Source organism: Chinchilla lanigera, unplaced genomic scaffold, assembly GCF_000276665.1.
Source record: "Chinchilla lanigera isolate Chin_1 unplaced genomic scaffold, ChiLan1.0 scaffold00037, whole genome shotgun sequence".
NCBI classification, from domain to species: Eukaryota; Metazoa; Chordata; class Mammalia; order Rodentia; family Chinchillidae; genus Chinchilla; species Chinchilla lanigera.
In genome coordinates this window covers 16,880,321-16,902,778 of record NW_004955438.1, presented here as the reverse complement: position 1 = coordinate 16,902,778, position 22,458 = coordinate 16,880,321, and the positions used below count along the sequence as shown (strand labels likewise).

The following is a 22,458-nucleotide window of genomic DNA, read 5'->3' as shown; positions in this document are numbered from 1 at the left end:
GAAGTGAATGGAAGTCAGTAGAGGGTGGTAAGCAGCCCCTGTGACAAGTTGGGAAGAGAAAAATAGGAGAAAGAGAGTAGACAAGGGAGCTAGATCTGAGCAAGCAGCCACCTGAGAATGGGAAGCTAAAGACAGAGTAAAGAGAGGGGAAGATTTACGGAGCAGAAAGAGCAAAGAAGGAATTACCAAGAGAGCTGAAAAAGGATTAGGAAATAGCTTTGACAATAGTAGAGGGGGCAGGTGAGGGAAACCCGTGAATTTTTGGTAAATTCTCCATCAAGTACAGCTACCTGACTTCTCCTGCTTGGTGATCTGGCATAGAGAAAAGACTAAGGTAGGACTCTCTGCTGAGGGAGTGACGAGTTTTGCCAGTGGGTGCAGCGCAGGGACAGAGGTGCAAGGGACTCCAGGATGTTGGTGAAAGGGTGGCCCAGACAGTCTATATCGTGGAGTAAAAGCCGGGTGGGAGAAGCATTGGGATGAGGGACCCCAAAGACCGGAAGAAAGAGAAGAGGATCGCAGGGAAGGGTGGTGCTGAGGTCTTTCTGGGTTGAAGGCCTGAGAAGGTGGGAGGACTGGAGCAGAGTGGAGAGCACAAGAAGTTATGAGTTCAGGAAGGGGAGAAAACAGAGAAGGGGGCCCTGCAGTGGATGCTGGGTGGAGCAGAGCCTGAGCTGTTGCCGGCTGGGCTGCGGCGGGGATGATGAGGCCGAACAGCTGACCTCCAAGACCTCTGCTGGGTCTGTAACGCCAGGTGTTGGAAGGTGCTGGTCAAGCAGCCCAGGCACCTGATGCACACATCCACCTCCCTGCGGCACAACCCACCTGGGCACCTTTACAGTCGCCTCAGACTCCACGGGACACAAACAGAGTCCATCGTGTCCCCCAGGCCTGTTTCCCTTCCTGTGCTCCCTCTCCCACTGGATGGCCCTGCCCTCTGCTCAGTCCCTCAGGTCAGAGACCTCCCCGCTCTGGTCTTTTCATTTCCACCACCGGTGCATCTCACACCCTAGTACTCTGCCTCACTAGTGTCTCGTCACTATTAGCTCACAGAACTTTGCAGCCTCCCTTGTTTTGTACCTGGAAAGGCTCCTCCCTCCTCTAGGATCCCCTTAACTCATGACAAAGAGCATGTTAGCCTTCTGCTCCAAAGCAGACATTCAAACCCTTATCCAAGCCTTCCAGGCCCTTTAATATCTGTCTGTAAGCTCAATTCCAGGTTCACGTTCTCTATCTTCATTCTCCTCACACATCCCCAAATTCCAGCCAAAAGAATCTGCCTGCTGGGGCTGGGGATTTAGCTCAGTGGCAAAAGCACCTGCCTGGCAAGCGCAAGGTCGTGAGTTCGGTTCCCGGTACCGGAGAAAAACAAAAAAACAAAAACAACAAAAAAAAAGAATCCGCCTGCTGTTCACGACGCTTGAGTGTTGTACTTTTATTTTCTTTCCTCGAGCTGTTCCCTTGGCCTAGAATGCCCTACACCTCCCCCAAGATGCCCTTTAAAATCCACCTCCATCTCTACGAGCAGCTCAAATGTCAGCTCTTCCATCAAACTGATTTCCTTTCACCCCCCTTTCTGCAGTCGAAAGCAATATGCTCCTTCTGTGAATTCTCACAGGACTGTGGTTCAACTTCTTACAACTGCAGCACCGTGTCTGGGCTCCGGGCAAGGTCTTGAATACCTGACCCTCCCTGTTATGTCGTGAGCAACTGACAGGAAGAGCCAGGTCTCTCTTTTTCCCATGTTATTCCCGCTGAGGTCCTGGGCGTTCTAGAGACTTTGGAGTTTGTTGGATGCAAATGGGAGTCCAGCTTCCACTGCTTGGAAGCTGTGTGACTCTGGTACGCACTCTGAGTTCAGTTTCCTCATTCCTAAGACGGACATAATGGTACTGACCCCTCAAAACCACTATGAGAGGTAAATGAGGCCGCAGAGACAAACAGTGAGCATTTGCCTGGCATGGGGTAGGTGTTAAATAAACAGTTTCTCTTCCTCCCAATCATCCTTTCGAATATGTGGAAAGAAAAATGGAATGCAGCGAATCACATGTCCCCTGTGGCCCTATTTCCAAGAGGGCCTTAGCCCCTGGGCAGGGGAAAGCAGCAAGGGAGAGCACCAAAGGGGTTTTCTTCTCTTCCTAACAATTTTTACTTTCAATATTTTCCTTAATGAGTCTCTCTTATTTTTCAAGTTGGAATGCATTTTTAAATATTCAGGTGTATAACACGCATTTACATTCATATTGAGAAGAGCTGTTTTTCACTGCCTCCTTTGCCCCCACCAGGACTTTCTGGGCTTGCTCTTGAGGGTCTCCATCTGAAGGCTGCTAGCTAAGCCTGCTGGAGAATGATCGTCTCCCGGAACAGTCCCAAAGACATCCAGATCCCCAACAGAAATTCCTCTCGCCTTCCATTTCCTCATTCAATTTCCTTTCATTTGTCTCTAGGGCAACTCCTGCAATGAAAAGTTTTAATTGTTCCCCACCAGGTTGGAAAGGGCACATCCAGCGTGTTTAATAATTTGTCTTTGCTGTTGGCGTGGGTGATAGATGAGACACATTAAAGTATCGTTTCCTCCTTGGATCACGTTGCACAGATAACCTGCTCTCCATGAGGTGGAGGCAGCCAGGGACCCTGAGAAATGCAAAGGTCACCCCAAATTCCTAGAGCTTTGGGAGATGGGCACAAGGCAGGGACAGTTGAAAGAGCATGCAGAGCCAGCCCAGCTGGTTCCGGGCCTGGCTTTGCTCTGTCCTTGCTTTGTAACATTGGGAAGATGCCTTATATTGTCCCCAGCCCTCAGCTTTGGCCTTGGTCACTGGAGAATACAATACCTGTTTCCTGAGGCCTCAGAAGATTAATTGAAGGTTATTAAAGAATCTGTGCATAAAATAAGGGCTGAATAAATAAAACCCCCTTTTGCACCTGTGATTCTTCATGGGTCCGGACAATATGCCCTTCCTGATGGCTCTGACACGCACCTAACATCCATGTGACATCCAGTTTCCACATATGCACCCACTAGGCGTGTCCAGTTAACATGGAAACATCTGCTCCTGTTCTCCAGAGATGATAGTCTGGTGAAGCTTGGGAAAAGGTGGGGTGCTGTTTTAAATCTTCAAATCCAGGAGGATTGGCTGGCAGAGCAGGGGCCCAAGGAATGCATTCTGACGGCTGCACAATGCTCCAGGAAGCAGCCGAAGCCTCCTGTACCCAGGATCTGGAACCTGAGTGTTGACATTGTTCTCTGACAGATGAATAGGTGGAGGCCCAGGCCATGGAGGCATCACAGGACAGATACAGCTGCTGGTTGACACTGGGAATTCAATAGCCACGTTTTGGTGAACGAGTGAACAAGTGACGGAAGTCTGTCTGGCCCACTGGTCTGTAGAAGGCTTCTGGTCCTCCCCACCCTGCCGCCAACCTCCTTCCCTCTTGCTCAAGTCACTGTCCTGAGGGGCGGTCCTCACCCCTGCAGGCCCTGGCTCGCCCACCTTTTCAGATTCCCATGGCACACAGAGCCCTTAGCACGGCAGTAGGATGCTGCAAAGCCTGGCTCGAGCTCCCCTGTCCGACCTTACCTCTGGTTACAAAGTCCTTCCTGAAAGCTTCCTTCCAATCACTTAGGCTCGGGGTCACTGCCATCTTTCCTCTTACAGTTCTTGTCATTTTCTACCTCTGCACCTTTGTTTACCTTAGTCTTTCCTTCCCCTTGCTTGGTAAGCACTTCCTCAGCAGCTCCCGCTTTTGAAGTTTTAGGTAAACACAACCTTCTTTGGAAGGGATTGTGCCCTGTGGTTCCAACGCACTGGCTGTCCCTCTGGAGTTGGCCCTTCCCGACCGGTTATGGAGGGTTGCCGGTTGTATCTGTTACTGAGTCACGAGCGACTTCCCCAAGTGTAGGAGGATGAGACTGATTTGCCTCTGGGACTGCAACTCCTAGCCCTGGACATGGCACTGAGGAGGCGTTCAGTAGGCTCCTGATGAATGAATGAGTGAATGATGAATGAATGGATGGATGGATGAATGGATGGATGGGTGGGTGGGTGGAAGAGCACAGCTCCTGTTCGTTTGCCACAGCTTGGAGTAAACTGGGTGTCACTGATAACATATGGGGCGCTGAGATGCTCAGGATGATGGCTGAGAAGGAGGCCGGGCTCTGACAGGAGGATTGGTGGAGGACGGTGGGACCACAGTGGGGGCCGTTGTGCCTGGGAACGTGCCATGGATGCCTGTGATGTGCCTACACTCCTACTGGGTTCATCTGGCCCTCGATAACCTTACCAAGCGAGTTCCACTATCACCCTAATTTATTGTTATCCTTATTTTGCAGACAAAGAATCGAAGCCTAGATTAGGTGAAATCATTTACTACACACTCTCAGTTAGTGAGTGGTGAAGCTTGGAGTCCAGCAGTTCTGTATGGTGCTGGGGTCTGTGCCCTTGGCCACCTCATTGCACACGTGTGACGTCCAACAAAGCAGTCCCTTTGCTTGCCACACAGTCTTGCTAAGGGTCAGGCCCAGAGCCAAGACCATAAAGTGGACCATGGTCTGTGAGACGCTAAGTGAACAGATGTCATGTAAATAGCTCAGACTGCTGCGTGCACATGTGCGCGGTACGTGGTTAATAATGACCTGGTATCAATGTTTTGGCTGTGGTCACAGGATACCAAGCTCTTCCCCATCCATCAGCTCATTTGATACTCGCGCCTGCCCCATGGTGCCAGTGTCATTATTCTCCAAGTTTTACAGATGTGCCTCAGAAAGATGAAACAGCAAGGTGCCTGGTAGTCACACTCTAGTTAAGTGATAGGACTGAGAAGTCAGTGCATGTCCATTTCCTTGTCTTACAAGTGCTGCGGTTCTGAAGGTAGCTCAGTAATGCTAACGCCCTTCCCTGTGCAGAAAAGGCAGACGGAGCATCAGAGCATCACAGAGGCTAGGGCGGAGACCATGTCTTACGTCCTGAGTGAGTGGGCTTACTGACAGTAAAGCCTACAGTCAGACTGTCCTAACCACCTGGACCCAACAGCTGAAGTGTGACAGGACACTGGGCCCAGGTGGACTCTCCCTCCAGAGTTGGTTTCTAGGTTCTTCCTGTCATGAATGAAGAATTGGACAAAATAAGCACAAAAAGTAGTGAGCTTTTTACATCCCCATCTTTGCTTTCAGGACCTCTTTGGGCCCTGTCTGGTGACTACAAGAACAAAAGGATAAAGGTATGTCTGAAGAGAAGGGGAGTATTTTTGAAAGAGAAATTAAATTTTAAATAAAGCCTGCCAAGAATGCCCACCAAAACCAGATGGACATGTTCAGAAAAGCCTGTTAACAGGACATTTCTTCTTGTGTAACCTGTGCTTGTTTACCTGATGGCCTTGTAATCTAACTTCAAATATAACGGGATATTTCTTCCTTTCTGTAACCCACATGTGTTTAACTGATGGCCTTGCAATGTAATTTAAGATGTTTAAACTCCCTTAGCAACCCATGATGTCACACAACCCTCCACTCACAGTGCACCAAATCTGCCTTGGTACCTCCCTGCTTGCTCTCCCTTTAAAAGTCAGAAAAACCCTTGAGGGGTGGGGCTCTGAATCTTTGGGAGAGAGATCCCAGTCAGGTCCACCAGTGTAATAAACTGCCTCCTAAACCTTCTTGGTGCCATTTCTTCTCGTGTTTGGTCTGTTTTCTGTAACATTTTGAGGGGATTGATGGCAGTGTCTTTTACCATAATAAATTTTATAATCGAGACATTCGTCATGGCTTTCAATCACAGCTCTTCTCCGCAACTCCCCACTCTTCTGATTTATCAGACAAGCTCACTTGTTTCTTTATGGCTTAATTTTCCTTTTGAAGGCTTCTGGGCCGCATAAAACTTACATAGAGTGAACGCCTGTGCTTTTGGCATGTTGACTTGTTTTTTGTTCCAGGGGCTTCCATCATGAGCCTTAGTGACAGGTAAAGAAATGATTATTTTCCTCCCTTACCGTACCTGGAAATGCACTAGTTTATATTTAACTAATAATAATTGTTTAAAAAACACCAAAGCCTTCTTAGGTGTTTATGGCTTTTTAAAAAATCAGCTTTATTTAAGTATAATTTACATACGATAAAATTGACCACACTTACATGTATAATTAGTGAGTTCAACAACTGCATGCAGTCATGTGATCATGAAAATAATTATTGGTTTGACAAATACCAAATTCCTCATATTGCTGTCTGCATTGCAGGAAGCCTCTCACAATCGTTCTGCCTTTTCTAGGATTTCCTCCACGTGACAGGGTCAGGCGGCATCATTTTTTTTTTTTTCTTCTGGTACCGGGAATCGAACTCACGACCTTGCACTTGCCAGGCAGGCCCTGTGCCGCTGAGCTAAATCCCCAGCCCCTAGCATCATAATCTTGATTAAGGAAAGGACGGGCTGGAAATTTTCCTTGCTATCAGCATGTACTTTTCAGCTGGAGCCACGTAGGAGGGAAGCGCGTCCCTCTGCCAAGGCAAATCCCTCCCGGCGGGAGGAAAGACGTTCACTTGATGGCGAAAATTATTAACTCAAATTCCTGAAGTAGCTGGAAATACAGGCGTGCAGCCCGACGCTGCCCACCGCCGTCCAGGACCGTCCTCTCCGGATGGCTCCCACACCCGCGTCTCAGCTCACACTTACATAACGCTTTACAGTTAGAAAGTGCTTTCCCAACCGTTTTACACTTCGGAAAATGCTGTTGCATCCATTAACTTATTTAATCTCTTCCTGCCTGCCCGAAGCTAAACAGGCCCTCAGATGAATTTACTCAGAGTTGGATGATAAAAATACTCTCTGCGCAGCTGCCTCTCTCTTGCCGGGCAGCTCTGTGCACCGGAAGGCGGATGGTTCCACTGCTGTGGGGCTGGAAATTCCTCGGTGACTACACATCGTCACGTGGTTTCTGTCCCCACCCAACGCGGGGTGCCACATGAACTGCGCAGGGGGCGGGGTTGTCTGATCCAACAGCGATTTGGAACTCTGGGCCCCTTAGCCACGCCCCTGCTGCTCCTGCTGGGGGTGGGGGGAGTACGAAGAGGTGACGCCGAAGGAGAGCTAGAGTGTTCCCAAGAACAAGGCTGCTTTATTTTTCTAAAGCCTAATTGTGGGGGTGAGGTGATGTCCTTAGGTGAGTACAGTGGAAGGCAATTCCCCTGGCATCTCTGGGGGTCTTCTCTGCGGGTCTAGGACGTGCCCAGAGATGGGGTGGAGGATGAGTTATGAGGACCCCATGGCAACTGCCTTGCCGTGAAACCAGGGGCAGTACCAGGTTTTCTCAAGGCTGTCTGGGGCAATGACTTAGGAACCGGAGGACCTGAATCCAGGTGCCAACTGTAGTGCCAGCCTGCTGTTTGTGCTTGAGCAAACGTCTTGCCTTCTCCTTAATTATATCATTTACAGAGAGAAGCAAGGTGGTGATTTATGGATGTCTCCTAGAACTGACATTTGAGGACGCTGTGGAAGGGCACATCGGGGGTGAGTATTTGCGAAGGTAGCCCGTTACGGATTTTATCCAGATGTCCCCCCAAGGCTCATGAGCTCATAGGTGGGGCTCTGGGTGTGACCAGCTCCTGAGTGTGTGATTCTGGATCATGCGTGCTCCATCCACTGACTGGCCTGCCATAGTTCTGGGTGTGGATGGTGGACTTACCGAAGAGGGAAGACCTGTCCTGGGTGTGGGTCAGACCAGTAGGTTTGTAGCCTGGACGGAATGCAAAGGGCAAGGAGAAGGAGGACGCACTGTTGCCCGCTTGGCCTGCCACTTGCTGTCTCTTCTGTGCCTCGCCAGTCTGCCTTGCAGCCAGCTGGCTTGGACCGAAACCTCCACCAACTGTGAGCTAAAATAAGCCTTTCCTCCTTTAACTTGGTGTTGGTGTTTTGTCCCAGCAACGAGAAGGTAATCAAGACACAACCACACGCAGTTGGAGTGATGGTCTGAAGGGGAGGGAGTCCGAGTTCGTGCTCTGTGACACAGAAATCTCAGCAAAGCGGCACCGCCAGCTCCTCTCTGCTCTCCAGACCTCTGTTTGCGGCTACACACTCCCTGTCTCCTTGTGCTTCCTCCCCTAGTTTAAACCTCAATAGGTCTCCCAGTTTGTTACACATCAGTATATGTGGAGAAGGTTTCGGAGCAGGCAGACGTGAAATCAAATATTGGCTCCAACATTTGGGCCCCAGTACTGCTCGGCAGACAGCCTTTCTTTTCTGCTCTATGCCTGCTAGAGGGCTAAGGCTGCCAGTGGCACCGGGCTGCAAGGCAGGCAGAATGAGGTGGAACAGGGAGGCAGCTAACGTGTAGCCGCCCTTAATGAGTGACAGCTGCTACAATACTCAATAATAATGGCGTGCTCACAGTTACAGAGCCGGAGACACGGCTGTTCTCTCCCCTGTTCTACTCCACAGGGGCCGCCAAGAGCAGCAGCAGCAGCATCAGAAATGTGGTTTAACTGTGTCCCCTGGAAGCCCTTCCTCCTTGACTTCCTGCCAAGAACAGGCTTGGGGCAGGAAGCCCAGAGCCGGGCCCCAAACCCACACTCACCAGCTGGAGACAGAAAGCCCCCGAGTCGCGTTCCTAGTGTCTGCTCCCTCACTCATTCGCTCAGTGAGTGTACGCTCAGTACTGCCTGTGCAGGCTTTCATAAAGGGGGCATGGAGCCCATCTCCTGCCCGCAGGGTGGACATGTGGTGCTGAGGGGCTGATGGTGGGACTTCAGGAACTTCCTGGGCATGCATGATTGTTACTGCTCGTAAAGTCACGCCTACCAGGGTGCACAAGCCGGTATATTAGGCAACTTTCCATGGGTGGGGGGAAATTTCTGACACTGAAAATTTCAAGGAAGAAAGCTCTATTTTAGTGCATGGGCTCAGTCCGTGGTCGGCCAGCTCCAAGGAAGAAGCATCAGGGCAGAGAAAAGCTGCTCCTCCCAGGGCAGGCAGCAGCAGAGAGCAGGACGAGGGCCAGAGAGAAGAGTGGACTGTGGGCAGATCTGTCCTCCAAAGGCACCGCCTCAGTGACCCACCTTTTCCAACCGGGCCAGCATCCTCACAGCACATTCAGCTAGGAACTCACGGATGGATTAATCCACGGATGAGCACAGCGTGCGTCCCTTTGAGCCAGTCATCTTCCAGAGCTTCACCTCTGAACACAGGAAGCTTTGGGGGGACATTTTTGATCCAAAGAATAGTGGCTGGGTATGTTAAATGGTGAATGAGGCAGGAAAGGCGGAGAGGCTGCTGTTGGGGGGGGTGTGGGTGAAGGACTCGCCTCAAGGCACCAGAGGGAGGTGAGGCTGGGAGGGGTTAGGTGGTGCCAGGTGCAGCCAGTGTGCATCCGGGCATCCCAGGCTTCCCAGAAAGGCTGCGAGCTGGGAGGGAGGGAGGGATGGGCACGGCACCACTGCAGCTGTGGCGAGCAGCATGCTCAGAAGGGTGCAGCAGGAGCCCCAGCGGCCTGGAGGAGCCTGAGGGCCCAAGTTCCTGGGGGCATCTTATCACTGTAACAGGCAGAATCTCGCACATTCCCACGGCCACGTCACTGCAAGGTGCCCTTCTGCTGCAGTGCCAGTGTGCGGCAATTCGAGAGAAGATGCCGTTTGAAGCGGGTGTGATGCACGCTTCTTGTTCCTCATTCACGTCTGTCTCCTGCCAAGGAGCCTTGGTCACTAAAACACCAGCGCTAATGAAATTGCCAATCTCAACAGTTTTAAGAAAATAAACAGTGGCTAACATTTGCAATCATCTTCTAAGCCTTAACCATTGTTCTAAGCATTTCTTATGGATTATGCTATTATCACACTCACCTTATAGATGAGGAAACTGTGGCATAGATTGAGTTGCCTGCAATCACATGGCTGGCAAGTGTCCCAGGTAGGATTCAAACCCAGGCATCTGCTTTCAGAGGCCAGCATGTTAACCATGACAGAGTATTTCCCTGTACAAAATAGATGCGCTGCCACACCAGCTTACAAACTAGTGGTGGAGAGGGATGGAAAAAAATCAATGAACTGATGAAATAAATCATTGCCAGTTGTAAAGAAGACAGCTTTACAATTGTCGAGACAGGAGATGGTCTAAGGCTCCCTTTGGATAGGGCAGGCTGAGCGGGGAGAGCTTGAGAGAGACTTGACGAAAGGTAAGAGGTGAGGCAGAGGACAGTGAGGAGCTGGCATGTGGGCAGAGCTGACTTCAGGCTGTCCAGGATTGTGGTGGGTGCAGAGTGTGAGGGGTACAGGGGAGGCACAGAGGTGGGCATCTTGAGAGGGGTTCTGAGACCCTGGGGCCTCAGGGTTGCCACCAGTGCTGATTAGAAGACATAGACTAGAAGACAGGAGTCCTACAGCTGGCCCAGCAGCTCATGGTAACAGAGCAGGCTGATGCCAGGGGAGAACACTGAAGAACCCGATAAAACACAGAGCATAATACTTGTTCCTAGAGAAATACTGATTGTAGGGCGAGCGATGGAGAGCCAAGGCCTGGAGCATCTTGCAGCATCAGAAAATCAGGATGTGCTCAAGGGAAAACCCACAGCGATGCAGGTAAAACAAAGGGACACAGCAGCCAAGGAGCGGGTCCAGTGCCAGAGCTGCAGCAATGTGAGCTACAGAGTAAATAAAGTGGTACTGCATTAGAATCCAAGTGACAAAATTACCACCCATGAGTCCATAAGGACACAAATGCACAGCTGAACAAATCCGTCGTTAGGTAGGACAGAATGGAGAAATCTCCCCTGCAGAAGAATTCCAAACAATTTATGTAGATCCTCTGCTCCTAAGAAGACATACCCTAACTCTCCACTCCTTAAGTGTGGGCAGCACACAGTGACTTCCTTCTACAGAGGACAGTGTGGAAAGGGGGCAGGGAGAATGGGTAACTTTACCGAGGAGAAACCTAAAGAGCACTACCTCTGCCAGGGGATCCAGGCTCAACATCAACATCGACCAGTCATGGTGACAACACGCAGCTCCCTTGGTGTGATGTGATGATCTCCGTGGTCTTCCTCCCAAATCCCCAATCCCAGTCCTGTCATGAGACATCAGACAAGTAAGGAACATCGTACGAAACTCCTGACCAGTCTTTCTTAAGACCATCAAGGTCATCCCAAACAAGGAAAGTCTGAGAAACCATCACAGGTAAGAGAAGCCTTGGGAGACGAGACATCCTGGAACCCTAGAGGGGATCCTGGGGCTGAAAAAGAGCATCAGGTTAAAACTAAGGGAGTCTGAACAAACTCCAAACTTCAGTACATAAGAAGTGAACACTCTTGGCTTATTACTTGTGAGATACACCATACCGCTAATGAAAAATGCTGGTAAAGGTGCCTTAGTTACTTTCCTTGTCACTGAGACACCACACCTGACTTGCACAATTTGAAGGAGCAGAGCTTTACTTCGGCTCACATCTCAGGCCGTGGTCAGCCTGCTCCAAGGCAGGAGGGTATGGTGGAGGAAGAGCTGCTTATCTCATGGTGGTCAGGAAGCAGAGAGAACAGAGAGGAGTCAGGGGTGGGCGTGGGGATAAACCCCTCTAGACCACACTCCCAGAGCCCCCACCCCACTTCCTAACAGTACATTTAGGTATAAACACATAAGTGGACTAACCCACCAATGAATATCACACCCCTATGATCTAATCACTCCCCCAAAGTTCCATCTATGCTTGTATGAGGCTTTTGGGAAACATACAGATAGACACCATAACAACAGGAGAAACTAGATTTGGGGTGTACGGGAACTCCTACACTAATTTTACTTTTTTTCTATAGCAGAAAACTATTCTAAAACTAAAAGTTTGATGGAGACCACTATGAAGCGCTCTGAGCAGGACTTAAATTAACCAATTGGCTTTCCATGTTTACTTGTGAGCCTGTCCAAGGCCTAGGCCCCTTGTCTGCAGATACCCAGATTCATAGTAAGTGAACCTCTGTGAGTCACTGGTCACTACTGAGGCCTGTAATTGCAGGTGAAACTGTGAAGCCTCAAAGGATAAGATAAGGTCACAGCCAAGGACACCTGGATCCAAATCCAACTAGATAAAGACTGCAGCCTCAGGCATCTCACTCCTGGGTGGATTAACCTAATACCTTACTTGGAGAAGTCCTTGAGTGGTTCTGCTCTTCTTGAGTATTCTCCTTCCTTCTTCTGATAACTAAATAAATATGGGCCACCTAGAGAAGGCCGTGGTTTTAGCCCCAAGAGAATCACGAATTCTGTGAGAGGGCTTTGATCCTCCTGGAGCCCTGAAATCCTTCCATTTGCCTCTTTTATTTAGCCTCCACTGTACACTCATTTGGGAGCTTGCAGACCTGATCAGTCCGCAATAACTAAGGGATATTATTAACTTGATAAAAGTTTATTTTAAAATTTCACCCAACTGGGTTCATTTAGTGAAGAAACAAAGAACTCTGCATACTTTCTTAGAATCTATGAATATCTTTGTTTTGTAAAGTAATAGATATTCATTGTAAAATTTCTAGTTTGAAAAGATAACATTATTTGTCGCTACTAATTTTAGAGGCAGGGATGAATATAATGTTTTGAGAAAGATACTGATGACCTCTTTAGCTCATACAGTGGTTAAAAGGTCATTGACAGAGATGATGTGGGTCTCAGTTAGTTCCTGCAGCTGTAACAGAATACCTTAGGCTGGATAATGTATAAAGGACAGAAACTTGCTTCTTATAGTTCTGGAGGCTGGAAGTCCAAGATCAAGGTACTACCAGATTTGGTGTCTGCTAAAAGGCTCTGTCTCTCTCCTTAAAGATGCTGCATGCTTTGGTTTGGATGAGAGTCCTCTGAAAGTCTGGCCTGGTCCCAAGGGTAGCAGGATTGGAGGTAGTGAAACCTTTGAGAGGCAGGGTCTACTGAGATGTCCTTTGGCCCTTAACGGCCTGTCCTCAATATGATTCTGGGACCCCATCTATCTTCTCTCTTGCTCCCTGGCTCACAATGTGAGTATTCATTTCAACGCTTATGCTTGCCACCATGGGCTGCCCTCACCAGAGATTCCCTTTCTGAAATCAGTGGGGCAAACCAGTTTTGTAGTTGAACCATTGTAACCCTCAGCCAAAATAAATCTTTCTTTGTGTAGGAAGTAGACTGGGCCTAGTATGTAGTTGTAGTGATGCAAAGGTCACTCCGTGCTGCTGGATGTATGGCAGAAGGGGTGAAAAGGGGCCAGCTGGTGTCCTTGAGCTAGTATAGGGAGTTCCTTTCATCCTTACAATCCATCAGTCCCATTCAGGCAGTGTGATGGCTACTCATGTCAACTTGATAGACTTGAGAGATGCCTAGATTAGCAGATTTCTGGATGGGTCCTGAGAATGTGACCTCGGAGACTATATCTGGTCCCTGACCCCTCCCTTGGGTGATGTTTTCCAGATCCCTGCCCTGGCTTCCATGAGGCGAGCAGCTTTCCTCTGCCACACCCTTCTGCCAGGATGTTTCTGCCTCAGAGCCAAGTGACCACGGACCGACCCCTCTGAAACCGTGAGACAAACTTCTCCTTTAAGTTGTGTCTATCAGAGGTCTTGTCCCATGACAGAAAAGCCAACACATGCAGGAAGAGCCCGCAAAACCTACTCATTTCCCAAAGCCCCCACATATTAATGCCATTGTACTGGGGGTTACTTTGGAATACACAGTATTCAAACCATGGCAGTCGGCTACAGCATTGAAACCCAGTCTTGCAGCAGATAGACCTGGATTTAAATCTCATCTAGTAACTGAAAGGCTATTTCCCCATCATCAAAATGGGAATAAAGTACCTACCTTGTATCTAACACTTTTGTGAAGATTAAATGTGATGCAGCAACTGGAAAGCTCTTGCCTTCTGCTGTATGCTTCACAAATGCAGTTCCCAGGGAAGTCATAGGCAAGCCTCTGGTATTCCTGGATCTGCCCAGTGTTGTCTGGGCCACTAAAACCTTCATGAATGCATGCACCAACCACATCTTAATCAAAAGCAGGGTCAGAAGCCAGGTGTGGTGGTGCATGCTTGCAATCCCAGTATTTTGGGAGGCTGAGGCAGGAGAACTACAAATTTGAGCCCAGGCTGGGTAACTGAGCAACTTAGCGAGACCCTGTCTCAAAATAATTTAAAAAAGAAAAAAAGGCAGGGATGTAGCTCATTGTAAAGGCTCTGGGTTCAATCATCTGCACCACCAAAAAAAAAAAAAAAAAAGAGCAGGCTCAGAGTTCTCCACTTGGAATTGGGGTGGACTTGATGCCATCTCTCGTAAATGCCTTGGAGACCTGGACAGGTGCTGTATCAGTCAGGGTTTACTAGATAAACAGATATAACACAAGATATACAAATGTACAAGAAATTATAAGTTTCGCTTACAATGGTCAGCCACAGAGTTGGATGAGGAAGCGTGAGGAGGGTGTCTGCACGCTGGAGATTGAAGAGCTCAGTCTAAGACCTGGAGTTCACTGCAGTGTCTGGGCAAATCCATATCAGGAGGCTGATGGGTCTACAACGGAATACTGAACAATCTATGACAAAGGCTGAAGAGTCCCAGGTAGAAGCCAAATGGTTTGTACCAGAAGCCAGGAGATGACCAAGCTGAAGGCAAAGACTGGAGCTCCTCTGAACAACCAGCAATTAGTCCTTCCTCATTTCCCTTTTATTGTATGCAGCCTACCCGCCCTGAGGGTTCGGGTGGTCCTCTATACCCACACCATCTCTGTGTCTTCCTCTTGCACAGGCTCAGGATGAATACAAAGTATGGACCCTGGCCCCCTGCTGAGTCATTTAATTAACCTCCTAAACTTCTCAAGTTGGCATAATGAACAACATCCTAGAGCAGGAAGGGCATGTCCTTTTCACCCCAGGATGTAGAACTGCTGAGTCACTTAGTTAAGCTTCTAGACTCCTCAAGTTGACACAATGTATCAACCATAAATAACAGGTGCCCATGATGAGATAGTAGGGTCTGGGTGTGGAGCTGGGCTGACTAAACCATGAGGTGTCCCTGGGCATGTGACCTTCCCTCTCAACTGTGAAAGAAGGGGTGAAGACACAATTCCCTTTCCAAGAGCACCCAAGGTGGTGCACCAGCCCTGCATGGTCCAGCTGCCACAGCTGTGTGTGCTGGGCACCTCCATGGGTTCTGGGGAGCTGGCCACCCCTTCTCCCCCACCTGCTTCAGGTCTGCCAGAACCATAGTGTAGACCACGAACAGCTCAAAGGGAAACAAAGTAACAGACCCCCCCATCCCCCACTTTTACAGATAAAGCTAAACTGAACAAATCGCATTACTTCCACCTGAATTCTTTTCCTCCTGGCTTGTTTTGACACACGGGAAATAAATTGCCATCTACCCCTCAGACCAGCTGCTTCCAGTGAGCCTGTATGGATCATGATTTAATGGAGACAGCCATCTGTTACAGGCTAAAAATCCTAATTAAGCAATATATGAATCAGAACAAAATCAGTCATCAAATCATTACAGCCCCGTGACTGTCAGAAGGATGGGGATCCCGGCCTCGTGGTGCAGTCCTCTTTCAAGCTCAAGGCTAAGGGGTGGCCCAGGCCTCACTGGGAGGCTGTACCCAGGTGAGAAGTCAGGTCCTGGGCGTCCATTGAAATAAACATACTTCCAGAGGAGACCTGGTGCCCTGTCGGGAGCGTCCCTCTGGTCTGTGCGATGTGTCACAGTGTGCCACATGTGTTCACACCTGGGGCTTTGTGACCCCTGGCCATTTGCCCCCAGGAGCAACCCTGACAGTCAGAACCACAGGCCCGGTGAGTGCCCGAAAGACCTCAGCTGGAAGGGAGCCGAGTCAAGCTCAGAATCCAGGTCATCGGTCTCCAAACGCTGCCAGGGCGCCTGCTTCCTCCCCAGGCCAACATCCCCAAGGCGGTAGTGTTAGCACAAATTATTGAGGGCCTCTACAGTAATCACCAGAGGTCCGGGCGCTGTGAGGTCAGAGGTCCCTGCCTCATTCAGATGTTGCAGGGAAGACGCTAATGCCCGGAACAGCCACTGCTGTTGGCCAGAGCACTGTAACTGGTCAGAGGAGCCGCTGGCTGGGACACTGTGCCTGGTTCTTACTGCAGGATCAGAGGAGCTAGTGGCTCTGGGTGTTGCACGTGGAAGGGGCTCAATAAATGATGGCAGAATAGGTGAAAGAATCATGAACGGCCTTGACAAGAGCCTGCACCCCTCTTAGCCTAACCTTAGGACTCTATAGAGAAGCAGCTGTGCCTCTGGCCTATAGATAGACCTGGATATGTGGTTTACCAAAATCCAAAGACAATGAATCCCCTCCCCCAATACAGCTGCAGAGGAACAGAAAGTGTTTCCCTCCATCCTTTACCACCCGTCCTGGAGCAGCAACTTTGCTAGCTGTGTGCATGGAAGCTCCTCTTCGTTTCTGCTTATGCGGTCTCTGTTGCTATAGAGGCAGGAGGTGCATTTTGTCTTGACGTCTCTTGCTAATTGTGCCCCTTTTTCTTTTGGAAATCACATGTTTTACTCCTTTAGCTGCTACAAACAAACAAACAAACAAACCCCCAAACACCAAAAAAAAAAAGCCTCAGTGTTTTTCTGATCAGTCTGTATGAATTCTTTATAGTATAAAAGATATCACCTCTTTGCTCCAAGTTTTTGTTTTATATTTTGTGACAAGATCTTGCTGTGTTGCCTGGGCTGGCCTAAAAGCTCCTGACTCCAATGACCCTCCTGTTTCAGCCTTCTGAAGGCTGCGATTACAGATGTGGACAACCACGCCTGGCTGCAAATCCTTTTCCTATTAATTCCTCTCTTCCTGGCTCACCTACAGGAATAGAAACTTAAAGTTTGCTGTTGTCTCTGTGCATCGTTTCACCACTGGGCTTTTTTCTGTTATCATTATACTTAGCAAGTCTTTTCTCCCCCAGATATTCCGTAAGTATTCATTTCTATTTCTTACAGCTTTGCACTGATTTTTGACAGCGTGTATTATCTCCATAATCCATCTGGGATACGTTGTCGGAGTGGAGTAAGGCGCTTCTCTTTGGTTCTGTGACAGTTTTCCACCAGACCAGAGAGAACCACCACAGTGCAGGTTAAAATAGCCCAGCTGGGGCCTCTTGTGGGTCAGAGTGGGTCCTGGGGCTCCTTTAGCAATGTTTGGTGTCTAACGTTAGATATCAGGAAAGGAAGTCTTAGGCCTCCCAGCACATATGGAAGCAGAACAAGGAATGAACTATGCTGTATGATAAAAAATATGGTGAATATTTAAATTAAAATTTTTTTTACAGTAAAAGACATGTTGCCGTTAATCCCCTCAAAATCCTCCCCGTGACTTCCAGCACCCTTACCCCATTGTTCTTGCCACTTTCTGCAGCAGTTCTGGAAGTCTTCTTTCATGAGTGTCTCTGCTGCACTGCTCTGGCTGCCTCAGAGTCCTGAATCAGTTCAGTAGTTTCCCTTTTATAAGGGTCATTTTGACTTAGGGGAAGAGCCAGAGGTTTTATGGTGCCAGACCCAGTGATCCGGTGAATAAGGTGGACAAGAACACACTGTGATGTCTTCACAAGCCTGCATTTCCTTTGGATGACAGTGGGCAGCAGCAGTCAGCATACTTTTTTTCCACCATATTTTTGATCACACCTTATAAACACACTCACAGGAGATTACTTCCAGAACTGCTTCAGAAAGTAGCAAGAATGATGGGTGAGGGTGTTCAAATGGAGGGGCAGGGTTTTGAGGGGGGTTTTCCTGGTTACTTTCTCATTGCTGGGACAAAATACTCCCAAGTTAAAGGGGAGGAAAGGTTCACTTTAGCTCACAGTGTGTAGAGGTTCCAGTCTATAGTAAGCTGGTTCCAAGACAGGGTGCCACGGCAGATGGGTGTGGCAGAAGAGAAAAATTCATGGTGTGGCAGACAGGAAGCAGCAAAGCTTCCTTTTTTCTTTTTTTATTCCACGCAGGCTTCAAGCTATTGATTGGTGCCACCCACACCCAAGGTAGATCTTCTCTCTTCAGTAAATCTACCACCCACACCCAGAACTATGCTAAACCAGTCAGTGGACTAATCCAGTATCACATACCCATGATCTGGTCAATATCACATATCCATGATCTACTATCACACACTCATGATCCAGTATCACATGCCCGTGACCTAGTCACCTCCAAAAGCCCCACCTGTGGGCTCATGAGACTTTGGGCAGGATATCCAGATATAATCGATAACGGGTTAATAGCAATGTGTCTGTTATGACTTGTGTCTAGATGTCCCCCTAAAGCCTTGTGAGGTCACAGGTGGGGCTTTTCAGAGGTGGCAGGGTCTGGAGTGTGTGATGCTGGGATTAAGTATGTGTGATTACTAAATTGGTCTACTGATTAGTTTGACACAGTTCTGAGTTCGGGGAGTGGGTAACGGAAGGCCCTCCATGGGTGTGAGTGCTACCAGCTCTAGGTGTGTGCAGCCTGGATAGAATGTAATGGACAGAAAGTGGGCTGCCGTGGTTGCTTGTCCTTTGCTGCTTGCTTCGTTGCTACTTCACTACTTCAAGCTGCTTTGCTGTCTTGCTGCCTTCTGCCTGCCATGAACTGCTTCTCCTCTGCCATGCCACCCTGCCTTGCAGCCAGTCAACTGTGAACCAAAACCTCTACAAACTGTGAGCTCAGTAAACCTTTTTCCTTTAACTTTGGGTGTTGGGTATTTTGTTTTAGCAATGAGAAAAGTAACGAAGATGGTCTTTTACTATAATACATTTTTTTTTTCAATATGTACACTCACTGTATAATTTGACTGCATCTTGAATGTCATATTTAGGCCCTCTCTACTGACCCCTGAGGGTTGGATCCAGAGCCATCGCCCTGGACAACCTTTCCTGTTACTCAGCAGCAGCCCAGGTTGACACCCTGCTGTGGGCTCCACAGCCCTGTCCTCCTCACCAAAGTATTAGCTACAGTGGTGCTGCTGAGTATCAGCTGGGCTGGTTCTGCCTGCGCCCTCGTGGTGGAGACTCTGATGTCTGCTTTTCCTGCCGCTGTGTCTCCAGGCAGCCTGGCACAGCCCCGGGTCTCAGAAGTCCTTGGAGAGTGCATGTTTAGTGAGCGAACAATCATGAGTAAGTAGTACATGTAAAGGTCCACACCAGGCACCTGTGACACACACTGCGCATCTTTTGACCCAGTGTCCTGAGTGCTTATAAGGTCTGTGAGGGCACTGGTGACCATCTTTTCATCTATCCACCAGGGAACCAAGGATGGGTTGCGGCTTCTTGGGTCTCCAGGTTCTGATGCTGCCGCACATGTTACCTGATGGTGAGGCCTAGGAGTGGCCCCTGGCTTCACCTTGTCCACGCACTCTTTGCCAGATTCACATTGCACATGGAAATGGGATGCTTTCAGGATTCTAAGACATGCATCTCTCTCCTGCTGGGCTTCTAGGAGAACAGGTCTAGTGTCCTGCCTGGGGTTGGTTCTCTGAAATAACAGTCAATCTGAGCCAATTTGATTCGTAATTTTAAAACTGGCAGGCATGTCTGGAACTGTCCATTTTTCCAAATCACCCTCCCTTTACTGTCTTAGCTCTATAATTCTGCCATCCTTGAACACAGATGAGGTCCAAGTCTGTTGCTAAAGCTCCCTGCAGCACTGTTTAAATCACCGAATTCTCATCTGTGTGTCTGAAAAAAAAAGAAATCACTGACCTTGACAGTTCTGTGTCCTCTGTTGTGATGGTTAATCTGGTGTGTCGACTTGACTGGGCCACATGGTGCCCAGCCATTGGGCCCAACATGACCCTGGGTGTGCCTGGGATGGTGCTTCTGAGAAAAAGTGGCCCTTGTATCAGTAGACTGAGTCAGGTAACTGGTCCCCTAGATGAAGCCTGGCTTCTTTCAATCACTGCAGACCTGAGTAGAGCAACAGGTCTGAGTCAGAGAGAATTCCTGCTGCCGTGTACTGGGCTGAGACATTGATGGTCTCCAGCCTTCAGACTTTAACTGAATCATGAGCTCTTCCTTGGTCTTCGTCTGCTAGTGTGCAGTCTACAGTGCCACTGTCAGCTCCCTCAGTTTTCCAACTTTGGACCACTGCAGATCTTGGGACTTCTCAGCGTTGTTAATCACATGAGCCAGTTCCTTATAACACACACACACACACACACAGACACACACACACACACACACACGTGCGCGCCCTCATCCATAAGGACATGCTGTCTTTCCAGGAGCCAGCTGTGCTTTCTCAGTAAAGGTTGACACCCTCAGCTCAGTGCTTGCTGTTTACACAGTGCTCCCAGCTCCCATGGACACACGGTTGAACCCCCTCCCATAAGAAAAACTCAGAAAGGAGGAGGTTGTTCCTTCCATCTACAGATGGGGAAGTCGAGGATCAGAAAACCTAAGTGATATGCCCCTAGCAGTCGCTTGTTCTTCCCAGTGCTCTCTCTGTGCTGTGAGCTGGGTCATCAGTGCCGTGGTTTGGATCTGGGTGGCCCCCCCAATACCTCATCCACACAGAGATGGGCTTTTGGAATGTGGCCACTGTATGCATCAGTGGATTAGTCTGTGTACGAGTTCAGAGCTAAATATGCTGTTAGGAAGCAAGGCCTGCTCACAAGAGATGGGCACTGTGGGCGTGGCCCGGAAGGGTGTGTCTCCCTCCCTGGCTCCTCCCTTCTCTGGCTGCTTCCTGGTTGCTGTGAAGTGAGCAGCTATCCTCCGCGGCAGGCCCACTGCCATGCTGTTTCTGAGTTTGAGTGCGCCAATCATGCACTGACCTCTGAACTTTGAGCCAAAATGAACCTCTCCTCCTTTGACTGGTGGGTGTTAGGTTTTGTGCCTTGGAAATGAGATAGTGAAAAGACAGTCAGTCTTCTGCACGGCGGAGGCTCTGGGGAGCAGAGGCAAAGCAAGGATCCTGATTAGAAAGCTGCCCCAAGACCTGGGACTTAGATGTACAGTTTATCCAAGGTAGCAGTTGAGCAGGACAGGAAGTAGCAGGCAGTGGCCAGAAGAGGTAGCCTGGCTTCAGGGCCCCCAGAGCTCTAAGTGCTCCATGGCTCAGCATGTGGTTGAGCTGGGCTGTGATCTAGAAACAAATGAGGTCATTCGGGGGGTAGCAAGAGACTGCAGCAAGCAGGAGAAAGACATAGGAGTGGTGAGTGTGTGGGGGCTTCAAAGCATTCACATTCTGCTATGGACGGCATGTTTGTGGTGCCCCAAAATTCACAGTTTGAAATCCTAATCCCCAGTGTGTCTGTTTGGACATAGATCCTCTAAGGAACTAATGAAGGTTAAATGAGATCAGAGGGGTGGGGCCCAGCTGCAGTAGGATTAGTGCCTTTATGAGAGGAGACACTAGTCAGCTGGTTCTCTCTGTCTCTGCCTGTTCATCTCTAACTCTTCCTGCTCCCTCCCTGCACACACGCAGAGAAGAGGCCATGCGAGGACACCGGCAGGAGCCTAGTGTCTGCAGGCGAGGAAGGGATCCTCATCAGAAAACAACCCGGCCGGCCTCGAGCTCTCAGACTCCCGGCCTGTAGGACTAAAAGGAAATGCATTTCTAGCATCCACACCGTCCAGTCTGTGATGCTTGCTTACCGCAGCCCTTGCTGATTGATATGTTTTCCTAATTTCAGGCAAACACACAGGCATGGGCTGATTGCGCATGTGGCCCCCTGGTCTGCAGAGTGTTAGAGTCAAAGTCATGCACGGTGCCGCGTTCAGGTGCCAGGGTCTCCATGAACAGAGGGGAAGGAGTGCTCCGCAAAGGCTTCAGCAGCAGGGCTGTTTTTGGAGACAGCCAAAGCCGTCGCCTCCCAGGAAGGTCAGGGTTGGCTCTGGGAAAAAATCTGCCCCAGTCCTCCCGTCTCCAGACCCTGCTGAGCAGAGCTGTCCCAGCAGGACACCCGGCAAGCAGGGTGAATGACACATTCCCTTCTTGATTAGTTCCTGCTGCCACTTCCGGTCCTGAGCTGATGACAGACCCAGACACCAGCTCCTTGACATCACAGCAGAAGCCCTGAGGAAGAGTGTGACAGGCAGGCCAGGGATGTCCTGGTATTTTTAGACCCTGTCTTGCTGAGAACTTTTCTTCTCTGCGCTGGCGTGCTCCTGATAACCTCCGCTCGTGCTGAAGGACTCAAGTCTGTCTCTGTCGATAGGACACAGAGTTTTGAGTCCAGAAGAGGCCAGCCTTTTCCACCTTCAGACATCTCAAGCGAGGAAACAGAAGCCAGAGAAGTCTCGGATGCCAACCTCATCCCAGCCCCACCTGCGTTCTGCACAATCAGCAGTGTTCTTTCAAACTGCACATCTGACTCTGTCACAGTCCTGCTTAAGACCCCTTAAAAGCCCCTTCTTGCCGTTGGGCAAAGCAGGTCCTCCTCTCTTGGCCCACGAGGCCTTCATACCTTGCCCCTGCACGAGGGCTTTCACTGTGACTGCAGGGAGGACAGGCACCCGCGGGACTCCTGTTGGCTCTGCC

At 49.5% G+C, this 22,458-nt stretch overlaps 1 long non-coding RNA gene across 1 annotated transcript; it reads left to right on the top strand.

Moving 5' to 3' along the window:
- The first annotated feature begins 7,065 nt into the window (after positions 1 to 7,065).
- Positions 7,066 to 8,569, top strand: LOC102015150. Its single transcript, XR_261940.1, has 3 exons — positions 7,066 to 7,155; positions 7,428 to 7,502; positions 8,430 to 8,569. It is a non-coding gene; the product is annotated as an uncharacterized LOC102015150 (long non-coding RNA).
- Positions 8,570 to 22,458: the final 13,889 nt, after the last annotated feature.